The 17,630-nt window shown below is 39.3% G+C and overlaps 1 protein-coding gene across 8 annotated transcripts in view; it reads left to right on the top strand.

Annotated features, from left to right (window-relative positions):
- NRF1 (nuclear respiratory factor 1) overlaps positions 1-17,630 on the top strand; it is a 153,006-nt gene that overhangs the window by 4,614 nt on the left and 130,762 nt on the right. For 3 of the 8 annotated variants that reach the window (XM_030931841.1, XM_030931844.1, XM_030931840.1), the window contains exon 2: positions 14,289-14,379. The exons of the other annotated variants lie outside the window; for them this stretch is intronic. The gene's annotated coding sequence lies outside the window, so the exon portion shown is untranslated. The remainder of the gene's footprint in view (positions 1-14,288; positions 14,380-17,630) is intronic. 8 annotated transcript variants of the gene reach the window in all.

Here is a 17,630-nt window from a genome sequence, read left to right as displayed (position 1 = left end):
AACAATGGCTGGGCATGGTGGTTCATGCCTGTAATCCCAGCACTTTGGGAGGCCAGGGCAGGAGGATTGCTTGAGGCTAGGAATTCTAGACCAGCCTGGGCAATGTAGCGAGATCTTGTCTTTACAGAATATTTTTTTAAAAACCGAAAAACTAGCTGGGTATGGTGGCGTATGCCTATAGTTTGAGCTACTGAGGAGGCTGAGGCAGGAGGATCACTTGAACTTAGGGGTTTGAGGTTGCAGTGAGCATAATCATGGCATTGTGTTCCTGCCTGGGCGACAGTAAGACCCTGTTTCTTAACAAACAAAACGAGTTGCTGTTAAGGTAGGCCTACCACATTTGTAATCTCTTGAGGCAAATCTGTGTTGTTTCTCTAAGAGCAGTCACTTAGAAGATATTCTGACCATAAGGAATGGTCTACTAAATCCCAGATCTGGTAGTCTGCCTTGCCCAATCACAACATAGTTTGTGTAAAGCTCCAACTGCTGCTGAACCATCAGATAATTTCTTGAGGAAGCCATTTCTCGTAAGGAGGGGTGTGTGTGTGTTGGAGGGAGTGTTGGTGGGGAGAAGAGGGGGAAAGAGAAGATGATACTAGTATAAGAATCTAGTTTTATAGGTTGGGATGATCACTGGAATTTTTTAGGGGAAATATTCTCAAAAACAGTTGTAAGAGCTGCTTTTGTAATGGATTATCAGTTTGGTGGTTTAGACTATAGTAATTGCATTGTTTGTAAGCATAGTATTTCAATTAATTCATGCATGCTGATTTCTGTGGTTACAAATGTGAAAAGTTTGGCTGACAGCTTAAGTGGACATTTTCTCAAGAACTCTTTAAGTGGTGCCTGTTAGGATAAACTATGCCAAGCCATTTTCTGAATCTTCATGAAGAATGAGCTTTGTATGCATATGTATTAAGACGGTTTTTTAAAAAAGAGCATGTATTTTAGTGTTGGTAATTGTAAAGTCTTAGAACTTTAAGAGTCTGTTTTGTTGCTGCTACTGAATGCTAATGTGGTTAGGCTGGCAGCTAAACCTACAAAGAACAAGGGGAAATGAGGAAATGTCCCCATGAAACATTGCTTAAATCTATTTAATCAGTGGACTAGGAATTGGGTGTTGGGGACTAGGGGACCTGATTCTTGTTTTATGTTCAAAGGAGAGTGAAGCATTCTCTCCATTGAGAAAGAACCTCCTTAAGTGTATTCTCACTTTGGAGTTTTGCCACTCATTCACCTGACAATGATTAAAGACACACCATATGCTGGGCATGTGCTAGGTGCTAGAGTAACAAATCTTGGGCCTTGTCGTGTAGGGCAGAAAGGTATGGGCTCAACCAGCTATGTTACACAACTTCTGGAGAACCAAAATAGAGTAAACAAAGAGTGGTGTGGGATTATAGGAGGAGGGAGAAATTCCTTCTAGGAAGAGGAGAATGATACACAGAGAAAAGTGAGGTTAGGGAAGACTTTTCATGTACGGGAAGTTTGAGTAGGACTTGGTAGGGTGAGTAGCTGCATTACTGATACAGAAGAGAGGCTGAGAGGAAGGGCATCAGTAGTCTGATTGGAGAACTAGCAAGTGGATTTTGCTTTACTTGGAGAATAGTGGAAAGTGAAACTGATATGGTTGTGGCCGTATTGGGAAGAGTTTGTAATTCCATGCTCATGAGTGTTAAACTTTATTCTATAGGCATTTAGGGACCATAAGAGGTTTGAGTAGGACATCCACTCTGGTTTTTGAAAAGATGACATGTGAAGATTGGACTAGAGACTTGTGAGAGTATTAAATTGTAGTGTAAAAGGACATAGATTCTGGGGATCATTTTTACTTCACAGTTGTGAGATTTGGGTGACAATTGAGTTAAGGGGAGTTAAAGATTATAGTTTGGTTATTGGGTGATGATGATGCCTTTAAGATAGGGAATGTATAGGAAGAACAGAATTTGAGGAGGAAGGTAATAGAGTATGATTCCAGATGTATTTAGATATCTGGGAATCAAGAAATGTCAAGTAAGTACATGGATATTTGGACTGGAGCTCAAAGGGGCATTGGGATCAATAAAGGGATTTGCATTCATCAGTATAATGCCATATAAAAACTGCAGAAAGCCAGGCATAGTGCCTCACACCTCTAATCCTAACACTTTAGGAAGCCAATGCAGAGGATCACTTGAGGCCAGGAGTTCAAAACCAGACTGGGCAACACAGCAAGACCCTGTCTCTACAAAAATTAAAAAATTTGTTCGGTATAGTGGTAACCATCTGTGGTCCCAGCTACTCAGGAGGCTGAGACTGGAGGATGACTTGAGCCCAGGAGTTTGAGGCTGTAACAAGCTATGCTAGGGCCACTGCACTGCATCCTGGTTGTCAGAGTAAGACCCTGTCTATAATAAAAAAAAGAGAAAATAGTACAGATTGAGTATCCTTTATCCAAAATGCTTAGGACCAGAAGTGTTTTGGAGTTTTTTTTGGCTTTGTAATGTTGGTATACACATAATGACATACCCTGGAGATAGGGCCCAGATCTAAACTTGAAATTCATTTGTGTTTCATATACATCTTACAACCTGAATGCAGTTCTATACAATATTTTAAATAATTTTGTTCAGGAAGCAAAGTTTTGATTCCATTCTGACTGCAGCATGTCACCTGAGATCAGGTGTGGAATTTTCCACTTGTGACATCATGTCAGCACTCAGAAAGTTTCAGATTTTGGAGCGTTTCAGATTTCAAATTTTTGGATTAGGAATGCTTAACCATATCAGGAGTGAAGAAAAAAAACTAAGGGTAACCTTGGAGAGCATTTACATCTGAGGGTCAAGTAGAAGAATAGAAACCTATGAAGTAAGTTGAGAAAGAATGGCTAAACTGGTAAGATTATAGGGTTGAAGAAGCTGAAGAGGAGGATTAAGTGAATCCTGACAAGGAAGTTAGCCGCGTGAAATACCATGGAGTTCATTGCTTTGGAGGGCAATGCCAGAGGATCTCTTGAACCCAGCACTTTAAGACCAGCCTGAGCAACATAGCAAGACCTCATATCTATTAAAAAAAAAAAAAAAAAAGGGCCGGGCGCGGTGGCTCAAGCCTGTAATCCCAGCACTTTGGGAGGCTGAGATGGGCGGATCACGAGGTCAGGAGATCGAGACCATCCTGGCTAACACGTTGAAACCTCGTCTCTACTAAAAAAAAAAAAATCCAAAAAAACTAGCCGGGCGACTTGGCGGGCACCTGTAGTCCCAGCTACTCGGGAGGCTGAGGCAGGAGAATGGCGTAAGCCCAGGAGGCGGAGCTTGCAGTGAGCTGAGATCCAGCCACTGCACTCCAGCGTGGGCGACAGAGCCAGACTCCGTCTCAAAAAAAAAAAAAGTTCATTGGGATCAAAACTGGACTTGGCATACATATATATGTATGTATTGTTTTGCTAGGAACCATGATAGTTTAGACAGAATGGATTTCTAGAGCATTACTAAATTCAGGGGTAGGGCCTACAGAACCTAACTTAGTAGAAGACCCATGCTTAGAAGTAGGTCCTGCTCCTCCACGTCTCTCATGGGAATTGCAGCTTAATTAAATGCTTTGGGAGATGACCCCCAATGACAAGGCTGGCTAAAAATCTCCATATTGTTTGGGGGTTTTTTGTCTTTTTTACATTGTCTTAGATTCTGAGAATAGGAAATTTCATTTGAGTTGACAGTGTCTTAAAATACAAATAACTCTTGCACAGTTTTGAGGTTTTATGATATTGATATATTAAATAAGGGGGTTTTTAACCTGGTGTTTTAATGGTTCTGGGGTTCATGTATTTTGGCTGTGTAACCCTGAATCCCTTAAAATTGTACGAAAAGTTATGTGTGAGTGCATGTGTGATTTTTCTGGGGAGAGGGTCCACAACATTTATGAGATTTTCAAGGGGGCTCTTGACACACAGCAAAGCAAGGACCTTTACTAAATGATGAAATCAAGTGTTGATTGTGTTAGCCGGCTGAAATCAGTTCTCAACAAGTGAGATCGATCAAGGGAAAGAACTCTTGAGTAGGTGGTGTCTCAGGTGAAGAACTTTGGAAAGACATGAGAAACTTCTTAGAAATGGGAGTAGGAGCACCAGAAGGAAGGTAGGAGGAATGCCAAAGCAAAGCTTAACCAATTTCAGCATTTTGTCAAGTCTCTGGATTCCTTGTTTTTTTTTATACTCTAGGACTCACACTTAGTTTATGTTTATTCATGCACTGTAGATACAGTAGGCTTTGTGGGGTAGGGGAATCTATTTATTTATTTATTTGTTTGTTTGTTTATTTATTTATTTATTTATTTGAGATAGAGTCTCGCTCTGTCGCCCAGACTGGAGTGCAGTGGCATGATCTTGGCTCACTGCAACCTCCATCTCCCAGGTTCAAGCGATTCTTCTGCCTCAGCCTCCCAAGTAGCTGGGGTTACAGGCGCCTGCCACCACGCCCAGCTAGTTTTTTATTTTTAGTAGAGATGGGTTTTCACCATATTGGACAGGCTGGTCTTGAACTCCTTATCTTGTGATCCGCCCGCCTCGGCCTCCCAAAGTGCTGGTATTACAGGCGTGAGCCACCATGCCAGGCCCAAATTACTATTGTTTTAAAGGGAAAGTGTTTTGAAAGAAAACAGATTGATAGATTGTGCTTGTTGGAAAAAAAATTTTTTACCAAGCTGGCTGATTTGTCAGAAAAAATTCATTTTTAAGTTAGGTGTTGCTTATGCTTTGGAAAAAATTTTAAATGCACAAATATTTCAATCTAGTGATATGGGGCAAGGCATTTATTTTCTCCTTACTTTTTCTGACCATGAAATGAAAATGCCGTTGATGGTTTTCGTAGCGTCTTTCTGAAATAGGGCGATTATGGAATACTTTGAGATCCAAGATGATTTAATGCTAAGAAATTGCTGGCATTCACATTTCTAAAGTCGTGAATAAAATTAAGAAATTTAAGCACATTGTGTGTTCACTAGATCTTGATTTCCAAAATATTTCTTTCTGAATTTTTAGATAATTGGTAATTTTTGCTTCCTGCTGCTAATCTTTGGGTCTTTGAAATTAGATTAGGAGGCAGTTTTGTCAGCTAGGCCATAGTTTCTGGGGCAGTGATATCTAAACTTTTGCTTGCCACCCTCAAAGTAACTTACTGCCACTTGGGATTAATTTGTGGTTTTTCTGGGGAGAGGGTCTACAACTTTTATTTATTTTACCAGTAGTCTTGGTAAATACAAGAATGATATGAATAAATATGTTGGGTAATCTTAAACTTGTGTTATGCAATTTGTAATTAGCTTGGGTTTGTGGATGATCTTTACGTTCAGTACATCGCCAAAGAGGGCCCAGATAGAATGGAGTATTTTGTCTTTTCCTTTGGGAACTTTTTTTAGTTCTTTCTTTCATGAAACAATTATGAAATAAAAATTTTGGTAACAGATCTTCCATGTAAAAATAGCCCACAAATCAAAGAACTAGCCAAGATTTGCTAAATAAGAACACATCATGGAACACCATCATAGAACTGGTAGTCTCTTACCCCAGAACTAGCTGTAGGTACTAAGTCTAAAGAAGCACTAATTTTGATCTGTTACCAGAATTATGTGGTAATGTTGAGTAAGTGTTAAAATTGTTGTCTTCTTTAATTTTTGGCTGTATTATTTTAAGTTTCTCTCTCTCTCTCTCTCTATATATATATATGGTTTTTTTTTTTTTTTTTTTTTGAGATGGTGTCTTGCCCTGTCACCCAGGCTGGAATGCACTGGCACGATCTTGGGTCACTGTAACCTCCGCCTCTTGGGTTCAAGCGATTCTCCTGCCTCAGCCTCCAGAGTAGCTGAGATTACAGGCACCTGCCACCACGCTGGGCTAGTTTTTGTATTTTTAGTAGAGATGGGGGTTTCACCATGTTGGTCAGGCTGATCTTGAACTCATGACCTCATGATCTACCCACCTCGGCCTCCCAAAGTGCTGGGATTACAGGCATGAGCCACCACGCCTGGCCAAAATATATTGTAGTGAAAAATTTAGAAGAAAAACACCCCCCATTAGTGGTTATCTTTGGTCTATAAGCTTATAGGTGATCTTCATTTTCTTTCTTGTACTTTTCATTGTTTTTCAAGTTATCCTTAATGAACATGCATTAGCTTTTATGAGCAGAAAAAAATAAACATAAATACAGATAATACAATTATGGCCCTAATGACTTCACTGTCAGATTTTGGATAGGCAAGTTACTTATCTTTACTGGGCATTTTTCCCCATTTGAAAAAGGAGGACAGAAATAATACTTAAATTTTCTTCTAAATTAAAATTTCTTCCAAAATTGATTCTAAGTCTGTGTTACATGTTGAACAATAAATATATTTTTCTGTTAATGGAAAAAGCTATGTCATGTGTTCATTGTGGAAAAATGGAAGAGAATTAAAAATAATTCTACAATACAAAGATATTTTAATATGCATGGTTTAGATATTTTTCTTTTTTTTTTTTGAGACAGCTTTGTTGTCTCGCTTTGTTGCCCAAGCTGGAGTGCACTGGCACAATCTTGGCTCACTGCAACCTCCGTCCTGCTCCCAGGTTCAAGTGATTCTTCCACCTCAGCCTCCTGAGTAGCTGGGATTGCAGGTGCCTGCCACCGTGCCCAGCTGATTTTTGCATTTTTAGTTGAGACAGGGTTTCACCATGTTAGCCAGGCTAGTTTTGAACTCCTGACCTCAGGTGATCTGCCACCTTGGCCTCCCAAAGTGTTGGGATTACCAGCTTGAGCCACTGCGACCAGCTGGTTTAGATATTTTTCTAAGCACACATGGATATGCACAATACATATTCACACTATCAATTTACTTTTACCTTGAAACATTCTTAATGGGACAGTTAGAGATCCATTTGTTTTAATGAAACGTAAAAGATACTTTTAAATGTTCTCTCCTAATACATATTTGTTGAGGAAATGCTTACTTTCATACTCTTTATGGTTTTGCTGAGGTAAGGGTAACTTGGAGTAAGGGTGTAAAGGGCTTGCCCATGAAAGCTTACTTAGTGCAGAATGAAAGCTAAATCCTGGGTTAACCTCGATTTCGTTCACATATTAACTTGCTTTTTCTCCACTCTGCCATGATGCTTCCTAAGCTAAGATTTCTATTTGCAGGATAGTTTCTGAAGTGAAGAAACTTGTCTCAAGATAGCATTGGTCTTTTATTTTACCCTGGGACCTTCTGAGTTACTCCAGTTGTCAGCACATGAAGTATTAGTAGCAGCAATAGTATAATACAGTAGTGTTAAAAATACCTGTTTTTTTTTTTTTTTTTTTTTTTGCATTATCTCTAGGGAATTCAAAAGATTTTGTATACATAAAATATAAATATTCAAAATGCTGTGTAATCCAACTCATATACTCAGTGAAATATGTGATATATATGACTCCAATTCTGTGTAAAGAATAACTGGAACTTTCTCAAAGGTATCTTTCTTAAAGATTTTATATGGTGGAATCCTATTTAGAGCTGGTAGTGTAACCCAATTTTCCTGCCTATTCATTTAATTCTGTTTTTAATCCCTCTGGTAGCTGATTTGTTTTTGTTTTTATTTTTTATACAAAATGGAAAGCAAATCTAGGGTAAATAGTTTCTTAGTGACTGCATTTTGTAAGAATAGTAAAGCCTGTAGAGGTGACGATGACAAAGTCCGACTTGTTTATTCTCTTTCCTTCTACTTTGAAAGATTAGGATCTTTTCCAAAAGAAAGGCTTTTAGAATGTATGCTTGGCAAGAGTCTTAAATCACTATCTTCCAGACATAGCGGGAGGTAGAGAATCTGAGAATAAAAAGTACAAACTTTTTGTCTCTTAAACTTCTATATCTGAAAGGTATGAAAGCAAGAGCTAATTCTCACTTGAGAATCCACCACAGTGATTGCTTTCATTCTGAAGAAATCCATTTTGTAGCCACATGGTATGGTATTTTCTATCCAAGAATACAGAACCTGTGGATGTGGAGGCCCAACTGAAGGGGACATGAACATCTGTGGATTTTGATTCACCCCCAGGTACCAAAGGATGACTAAATCCATCAGGTCTCTGCTCAAACATCATTTCTTTAGGGAAGTTTTACCAGGTCTCCCTCTTTTTTGCATTTTTCCTTCATTATAGGTGGTCATATATATAATTTTACATTTGTTTGCATATTGCTTGATATATGTCTGTCCCACCAGATTGTAAGCTTCATGAGAGTAGATACTGTGTTTGTGTTCATTACCAAGCACAGTGCCTGACACATAATAAGCAGTATTTATTTGAATGATTGTAGAAACCCCCCAAACTCAGGCCGGGCGCGGTGGCTCAAGCCTGTAATCCCAGCACTTTGGGAGGCCGAGACGGGCGGATCACAAGGTCAGGAGATCGAGACCATCCTGGCTAATACGGTGAAACCCCGTCTCTACTAAAGAATACAAAAAACTAGCCGGGCGACGAGGCGGGCGCCTGTAGTCCCAGCTACTTGGGAGGCTGAGGCAGGAGAATGGCATGAACCTGGGAGGCGGAGCTTGCAGTGAGCTGAGAGCCGGCCACTGCACTCCAGCCTGGGCGACAGAGCCAGACTCCGTCTCACAAAAAAAAAAAAAAAAAAAAAAACCCCAAACTCATTTGTAATATTTTACTTAGGCTTTTGTGGTACTATCTAACACTTTATAATTTTAGGAACTCAGGGTGGGAAGAGATTCTAAATCATCTAAGACAGCTCTGCTCTCCAAAGTTAAAAGTCTTCAGTATCTCCTTGAACACATCCAGTGATAGGAAACGTAACCACCTACCAAAAGTCTGGTTAGTCTTTAAGATATTTGGATGGTTGGAAAGTTTTTCCAACTGAAATTTCTCCCTGAACCTTTTTATTTTTCTTTGGAGACAGGGTCTCTGAGTTCCCCAGGCTGCTCTCAGACTCCTGTGCTGAAGGGATCCTCCTGCCTCAGCCTCCTGAGTGGTATCCCTAAAATTTTTACCTACTGATTTTACTCTGTTCTCTAGGGCTTGCAAAAGCAAGTCTAGTTTTCGTTTTCCTTATTGTCCAAGTCGTCCCTATTTTAGTTTACATTCCCTGGATCCTTCAACCGTGGGAAGGTAGTAGGGAAAGCTGGAGAGAGTGAGTTTGTGGACTGCATTCGTTTCCTGGGGCTGCCATAAAACCACAAATTTAGTGGTTTCAAGAAACAGAAATGTATTCTCTCACAGTTCTGGAGGCCAGGAGTCTGGAATCAAGGTGTTCACAGGGCAGTGGTCCCTCAGGAGGCTCTGGGGGAGAATCTGTTCTTTGTCTCTTCCAGCCTTTGGTGGCATTCCTTGACTTGTGGCTATGTCACTCCAGTTTCTGCCTCCATGGTCTCATTGTCTCCTCTCTGTGTAATCTCTATTTGCTTCACTCTTAAAAGGACACTTGTCACTGGATTTAGGACCCACCTAGATAATTCAGGATGATCTCAAGATCCTTAGTTACGTCTCTGAGGACCTTTCTTCAAATAAGTATTCACAGGTGCCAGTGGTAAGCATGTGAACCTATCTTTTTGGGAGCCACCATTCAACCCGCTATAGGAGCTCTGGTCTTAAATTCTGTTAATGCCACTTACTAAGTTTGCTACCTTGAGCATGTTACTTAACCTTTCTGAGTCTGTATCTTCTTAATTTTATTTATTTATTTTCAAATTTATTAGTTTTTTAGAAACAGAGTCTCGCTCTGTTTCCCCAACTGGAGTGCAGTGGCTCAGTCCTGGCTCACTGTTGCCTTAAACTCCTGGACTCAGGCAATCTCTCTGTCTTAGCCTCCTGAGTAGCTGGGACTACAGGCATGCGCCACCATGCCCAGCTAATGTTTTTATTTATTTATTTATTTATTTTTTTGAGATGGAGTCTCGCTCTGTTGTCCAGGCTGGAGTGCAGTGGTGCGATCTTGGCTCACTGCAAGCTCCGCTTCCTGGGTTCACGCCATTCTCCAGCCTCAGCCTGCCGAGTAACTTGGACTACAGGCGCCCGCCACCACGCCCGGCTAATTTTTTCGTATTTTTAGTAGAGACGGGGTTTCACCGTGTTAGCCGGGATAGTCTTGATCTCCTGACCTCGTGATCCACCTGCCTCGGCCTCCCAAAGTGCTGGGATTACAGGCATGAGCCACTGCGCCCGGCCCCATGTTTTAATTTTTTGTTTTAGAGACAAAATTTTAATTTTGTTTTGTTTTAGGGTCTTCCTTTGTTGGCCAGGCTGGTCTCAAACACCTGGCCTCAAGTGATCCTCCCACCTTGGCCTCCCACAGTGCTGGGATTACAGGCATGAGCCACCATCCCTGGCTGAATTGCCTTAATTTTAAGACAGGGACAATAATGCCTTTGTTATTGATTTGTGAAGATATAAGAAAAATTCATAGTAAATACTTGGCACATGGTAGCTAACTCATTCAGTGTTGCCTTCGACATACCAAACTACTGTGACCCTGTTGCACTGCTGTCGGAGTCCGTGAGTATCCTGTGTGGCCTAGAACCCAGCACGAGTTGTAGGGCTGGTCTGATAAATTCAGACTACAGTGGCTCCGATTTTTTTGCGTTCTGGACACCATTTAGCCAACTGTGAGGTAGTCTAAGTTTGAATTAGGCTTATCTGTAGCCACATCATACAATTGGCTCATTAAACTTAAAGTTGGTTAAAACCTCCAAATCTTTGTCATTGGTGATTGAACTTATGTTGGATAGTTAAAGTGTTTAGATGCAAGGGCACCCTCTAACATATTACATTGTGTGTTACAAGTGTTAGATTAAGTCATACTGCCTAGTGTATAGTAGGAGCTGAATGAATGCTGAATTTAATGTTGCTGGGTAACTTAAAGGAGCATTTAAACTTACCTACTTTGGTGCTATTAGATTTCTTAAATGCTGTGATGAATACAAAAAGGGAAAGAAGTAGCAACTACACCAATTATGTTGGGCAGATGGATGCATCTTGAATCTCCTGTAATCAGGAAATCAGGTACTCCTTCAGGTAATCAATGGCTGATCACCTTCAGGTTGATGGACAGCTTGCTTCTGATGCTTCTGTCAAGTGTGAGATGTGTATCCATTGCTAAAGTGACCAGTGTACATCTAATGATTTCATATCTACTAGTATTTTTGGAATTTGCAGTTGATATAAAAGACTAGAGAAGTAGGTGAAATGGTATTTTAAAAATATTCAAAACTAACTAGGTTAGTGTGGTTTCTAATAAGTAATTACATGCACATAGTTAAAAGGAATACAGTGAAAAATGGGTTTCCCAGTTTCCCTTTCTGGAAACCATCTTACTACCAGTTTCTTGCGTATTCTTCCAGGTAGGCTAAGCAGAAATTGTGTGTTTGTGTCCTTCCCATTTTAAAACACAAATGATAGCATATATGCATATGGTTCTCCAGAAAGTGCTTTAATTAATTAATTAATTAATTAATTAATTAATTTTTTTGAGACAGGATCTGTTGCCCAGGCTGGAGTGCAGTAGCACAGTCTCAGCTCACTGCAGCCTCAGCCTCCCCTGCTCAAGCAGTCCTCCCACCTTAGTTTTCCCCAGTAGCTGGGACTACAGGTGCCTGTCATAGTCTTTTGTGAAAGAATTGTCCTTATAGGCTGACTCAGTTTCTACCAGGGAAATAAAACTAATTTTAATTCAGGTCACTTATTGAGAAAGCAAGTAAAGAAAAACCCATCAGTTGAAATTAGTTTAACACATTATCTTGGTATTGCTTGTACCCTTCTCATGGTTGTTGAATGACTCATTTTGATTACATTGACAGCAGAGCTAAATAAATTATTTCAAGAGCCTGGTAAGTAGCATAGGTCTAGTTTAGGAAGAGCTACAATGCCCAGGAATAGAAGGACTCTGGCAATCATCACATTCTGCCTTGGATTATTATTTGTGTTTTTTTCTCTCTTACTAGACTATAAGCCAGTGGTTCTTTTTTTTTTTTGAGACGGAGTCTTGCTCTGTTACCCAGGCAGGAGTGCAGTGGCGCAATCTCGGCTCACTGCAAGCTCTGCCTCCCAGGTTCACGCCAGTCTCCTACCTCAGCCTCCCAAGTAGCTGGGACTACAAGCGTTTGCCACCACACCCGGCTAATTTTTTTGTTTTTTTAGTTTTTAGTAGAGACAGGGTTTCACCTTGTTAGCCAGGATGGTCTCAATCTCCTGACCTCGTGATCCGCCCACCTCAGTGGTTCTTAATCTTTGCTCTCACGACCTTTTTACTCTCATAAAAATTGCTGAGGACTCCAAATACAATAGCTTTTATTTATGTGTGTTACAACTTTTGATACTGTATTAGAAATTAAAACTGAGAAAATTTAAAAATGTTTCTTAATTTAAAAATAACCCTGTACATGTTAAAAAGTTAATATTTTAATTATGTTACTATTTTATGAAAAATAACTTTCAAAACAAAGAACAGTTTAGTGAGAAACATGATATTTTACAGTTTTTGCAAATCTCTTTAATGTCTGGCTTAAGAGAAGACAGCTGAAGTCTCATCTGCTTTTGCACTCAGTCTGTTGTAGTATGTTGCTTTGGTTCAAGTATAAAAAGAAGATCTGGTCTCATACCAAATATGTGGTTGGAAGAGTATTTTAAGAGCCTTTTCAGATAATTGTGGATATTCTTTGATGTATTAAAACTCAGCAGTGGTAGTTTCTTAAAAATGAGTTGCAATATGAAATCTGAAATAACTGTACCCTTACATTAAAACCTATTGGTTTATCATGCTCTATGGATGGATCTTTTAACTGATGCGTGATTTCATAATATCATGTATTGGTAATTTGGAAAATATTAATTCATCAAGTTTATGGAGATCTTTCAAATATTGACACAAAAATCACATTCTTTAACACCACCATCAATCTCATGAGAAAAGGCTTTTATTTTTTATTTTTTTTTATTTTTGAGACAGAGTCTCGCTCTGTTGCCCGGGCTGGAGTGCAGTGGCCGGATCTCAGCTCACTGCAAGCTCCGCCTCCCGGGTTCACGCCATTCTCCTGCCTCAGCCTCCCGAGTAGCTGGGACTACAGGCGCCCGCCACCTCGCCCGGCTAGTTTTTTGTATTTTTTAGTAGAGACGGGGTTTCACCGTGTTAGCCAGGATGGTCTCGATCTCCTGACCTCGTGATCCGCCCGTCTCGGCCTCCCAAAGTGCTGGGATTACAGGCTTGAGCCACCGCGCCCGGCCGAAAAGGCTTTTAAGTAATGGAAAACTATCAGGCTCACTGTAGCAGATACAAGTTTTCCAAAATTCTAATTATCACTTCAAATATCAAATTTCATCATTGGCAATAAATATTGTCAGTTGTTTCCCTTGAAGTGACAGACCCACTTTTAATTTTTGAGAAAATGTCCGTCAAATACCGAGGTCTGAAGAACAATATAGTTTGTCTGTCAGCCACTCTTTAAAGTAAACATGGTATTCCTTGTGAAAAAAAAGCAGCTAATTCAGCTTGCAACATAAAACATGGCACACATGCCTTTTTTTTTTTTTCCTGAGATGGAATCTTGCTCTTGTCACCCAGACCGGAGTACAGTGGCGCCATCTCAGCTGACTGCAAACTCCGCCTCCCGGGTTCAAGCGATTCTCTGCCTCAGCCTCCTGAGTAGCTGGGATTACAGGCGCCTGCCACCACCATGCCTAGCTGAATTTTGTACTTTTAGTGAGATGGAGTTTCGCCATGTTGGCCAGGCTGGTCTCAAACTCCTGACCTCAGGTGATCCGCCCGCCTTGGTCTCCCAAAGTGCAGGAATAACAGGTGTGAGCCACTGCACCCGGCCCGCACACATGCTTTTTGGGACAGCCATTACACTTCTGAATGCGACAGAAGTGCTTTATGCATACTTTCTATTTGTTATGCAGAATGGTAAAAAGACATAACTCTGGGGAGAAGAGTTAATAAAATTAATAATATTTACTCTCATCAAGCACATTCTTGAATAAAATGGACTTTTTTCTCCTTTTTACTGTGACCATATGCAGGTGAAAGATATAATGGCTACTAGTATAGTTTTGTGCTGTTACCTTAAATTGTGCTAAGTGTCAGTAGTTTTACCCCACCATTGCTTTTGCATCGTAAGTGTAAATATAAAGGCATTGAAAAAGGGCAAATAGCATCTTAGTTATTATGAAAATAATTTTGACCTCATTGATCACTTAAGAGTCTCAAGGACCCCTAGGGTCCCGTGGTTTACTTTGAGAACTGCTGTTAAGGTATTTGAGGGTCGAACTAATCATCCTAATATCCCCTTTCAGTTCCTGGTCCAGAACTTTACACAGAAAAGGTGCTCAAAGGATATTTGTTTAATGAATGTGGTACGCTGACATTTAAACAGGACAAAACTTGGTGAGTAAAATTAATGTAGGCAGTCTCCCGTCCGTCCACGCAGCTTTTCTGTAGATGTTTGTGAGAATAGAGTGAACAAATGGAATGTGGATGATATACACTTGGTAAATGCAAATGATGAAATAAAAGAACAAAATATAAGGTGACAGTACTTATAGAGCTGACAGTCTGAGCCTTGCCTGGCTTCTATTAATGAGTCCTCTACTTTTTGTGTCTTTAAATTTGTAATGGTCTCTTAAAGAATCCTCAACTAGGATGGATCTGATCTGAAAAGCAAACATCCAATTTAAATTTCAATAGGTCTCTGCTTGTGCTTGATCTGGTAATGTCTTTTCAAAAGGGATTATAGAAGGTGAATGTTAAAACAAATCATTTTGATTTTCCATAGTGAGTTAAGAAATACATTTTGTTGTTCCTCTTCTGCTTTCTAAGTAATATGTTGGGCTTCTTTCTTGTTTTGTTGTAAGACGTAGTCCGAGGAAACCTTTGTTTTCTATAAATCCTGATATTCTTTGGATTTGAAGAGGCGGTTTCCTGAATAAGAAAGAGTCTGACTACACTGGGTAAATTGTCAGATTATTTTGTCCTCACAGAAGTTAAAATGTAAAATTGGGTGAGGGCATTGCTTTAAAACAGAGTATTTTTATTTATTCATTTAAAGAAAGTAGATTAATAAAAAGATTGATCCATTCAAATACTTGGAATATTTAAACCAGTTTTATGTTAACCTAAAAAAATTATTTTGTAGACATTTTGAACTTTGACCTCCTTTTTGTCCTAAATTGATTTTAAATCAGTATCAAATGCTGAGGACCAATAAATGAAACACTCGTGTTGTTTTGAGCAAAATTTTTTATATTATGAAAATATTATAACTTTGAAGTTGATACTTAAAATACTTGAGTCAAAGTTTCTGCCTTTATGTGGGACATTTTCATGAGCTTTCTTATATCAGTTTGCTTACTTGCTTTTCACAAAGTTGAGTGAGACTATAGCAAGAGACCCAGGGACATCTTAACATCCTTGAATATTTCTGAATCTTCCTAAGGAACTTGATTTAAATTTTTTTTTTTTTTTTTGAGACAGGGTCTCGTTTTGTTGCCCTGGTGTGATCACTGCTCACGGTAGCCTTGGCCTCCCTGGCTCAAGTAGTCCTTCCACCTGAGCCTCCCGAATAGCTGGGATCACAAGCGTGCACCACCCATGCCTGTCTTCTTTTTAATTTTTTTGTAGAGATGGGGTCTCCCTGTGCTGCCCGGGCTGGTCTTGAATGCCTGGGCTCAAGCCATCCTCTCGCCTCAGCCTCCCAAGTAGCTGAGACTACAGGCATGCGCCACCATGCCCGACTAATTTTTTAAATTTTTTCTAGAGAGAAGGTCTCACTATGTTGCCCAGGCTGGTCTTAAACTTCTAGCTCAAGCAATTCTCCCGTCTTGACCTCCTAAAGTGTTGGGATTATAGGTGTGAGCCATGGAGGCTGACCGGGAACTTGTTTTTCAGGGAGAAGCCTATTCAGTGTTTCCTTGGACTTCCTCAGCCTGGTTTTACCATAGCGTATCTTAAGATGATAAACTGAAACCATCTGATAACCAGGAATGGTTAGAAATCATATTAAATCACCAACCTGGGAAATACCAGTCAGAAATTCATCCTATTTTTATAATATTCTTAAAAGACTGTTTAAAACTGACCAAAGTAAAAAATGTTCTTTCAGAGTTATAAGTATGTAAAAAAAAAAGGCATATCCAAAATAACGTATGTATTTAAGTTTACTGGACAGATCTAAATTTCATTTCTGTGTGTAAGGCATAGATTGGAATGTTTGCTACAGATATTTTTTGGAATACAGATTTCAGATTGCTGTTTGCTTATAAATATACATGACTGCTGACCTTCAGAACTGCTTTAAATTTCTCAAAAACTTTTCTCATTATATGCCAGCCTCAGTGGCTTGCGTCTGTAATCCCAGCTACTTGGGAGGCTAAGGCAAGAGGACTGCTTGAGGCCAGTAGTTCGAGACCAGCCTGGGCAACATAGCAAGACTGCATCGCTAAAAAAATTTTAAAAACTAGCTGAGCGTGGGTGATGTGTACACAGTCCCAGCTACTTGTGAGGTTGAGGCTGAAGAATTGCTTGAGCCCAGGAGTTTGAGGCTACAGTGAGGTGTGATTGTGCCACTGCACTCCAGCCTGGGTGACAGAGCGAGACCCTGTCTCTTAAAATAATTTTCTTATTATAATAGATATGTTTATCTCTGATTTACTCAGTACTATAAAACCATTTAAGTAGTTTGAAGAGATTAGGGTTAAGTCCTACTATTTTTGGTATGACTCCAGTAGTTGCCACTTTAAACAATTTTTGAAATACTTTAGGCATAAAAGACATAGGACAATATAATAAATTCCGTATACCTACTACCTAAAGTAATAAAAAGTTACTGTTGAAGTTTATTGGGCACCACTTCCCCATCCTAGTCCCCTCTCTTCCCAGCTGTGACCATTATTCTCAATTTGATATTTATTCTCTCCCTGTATTTTTATAAACTTTTTCTGTATGTATATGTATCCACTGGAAAAAAAATAACAATGTTTGGGTTGCAGGGAAAACTAAAAAGCATAATATTGTTTTATATGTTTTTAAGCTTTGTATAAGAGGTTAAACTTTATTGGTACATGTAGTTATGGTTTACTTATTTTAGATGCTGTAGATATTTGATATAATGGAGTGTGAAAGTAATAAATGTTTTTTATAGGGAATTTTAAAAATAAAAGGAAGTATGAAGATGATAAAACATTTGTAGCCCACCTATCCAGAGATACTAGTCAATATTTTGTTTTTTTCCTTTGCTTCTTCTCTTCCCACTTACGTATGTATTTTTTGGTACCCTTTAATATAAAAGGAATCCAGTTTTAAGGATTACATAAGATTGCAAAAAAGCTACATAAAGCCTGTAATCCCATTTTAATTGATTCTTAGTTGAAAACGGGGAAAGAAAATGAATGAGCATTATATATCAGACATACTTGGTAAATTTACTACCTATACCAGATATTGATAGTCTGTTTCTTAGTATGCAGACACTGTAGAAGTGGCATCTGGAAAGAGGCTGCATTACTGAACATGCTTTTAAATTTATATTAGATTTTTCTAGTAAACAGCTTTTCCAGATAGGTGATGCTTATCTCTTTAAATGTTAAGTACTGTTTTGGTTTTAACCATTTTTTATGGGAAAAAAGAAAAATAAAAAGAAG

Source organism: Rhinopithecus roxellana, chromosome 6 (assembly GCF_007565055.1).
Source record: "Rhinopithecus roxellana isolate Shanxi Qingling chromosome 6, ASM756505v1, whole genome shotgun sequence".
Lineage (NCBI taxonomy): Eukaryota > Metazoa > Chordata > Mammalia > Primates > Cercopithecidae > Rhinopithecus > Rhinopithecus roxellana.
The sequence above is the reverse complement of the archived record's forward strand: the minus strand, read 5'-3'. Positions and strand labels throughout refer to the sequence as shown.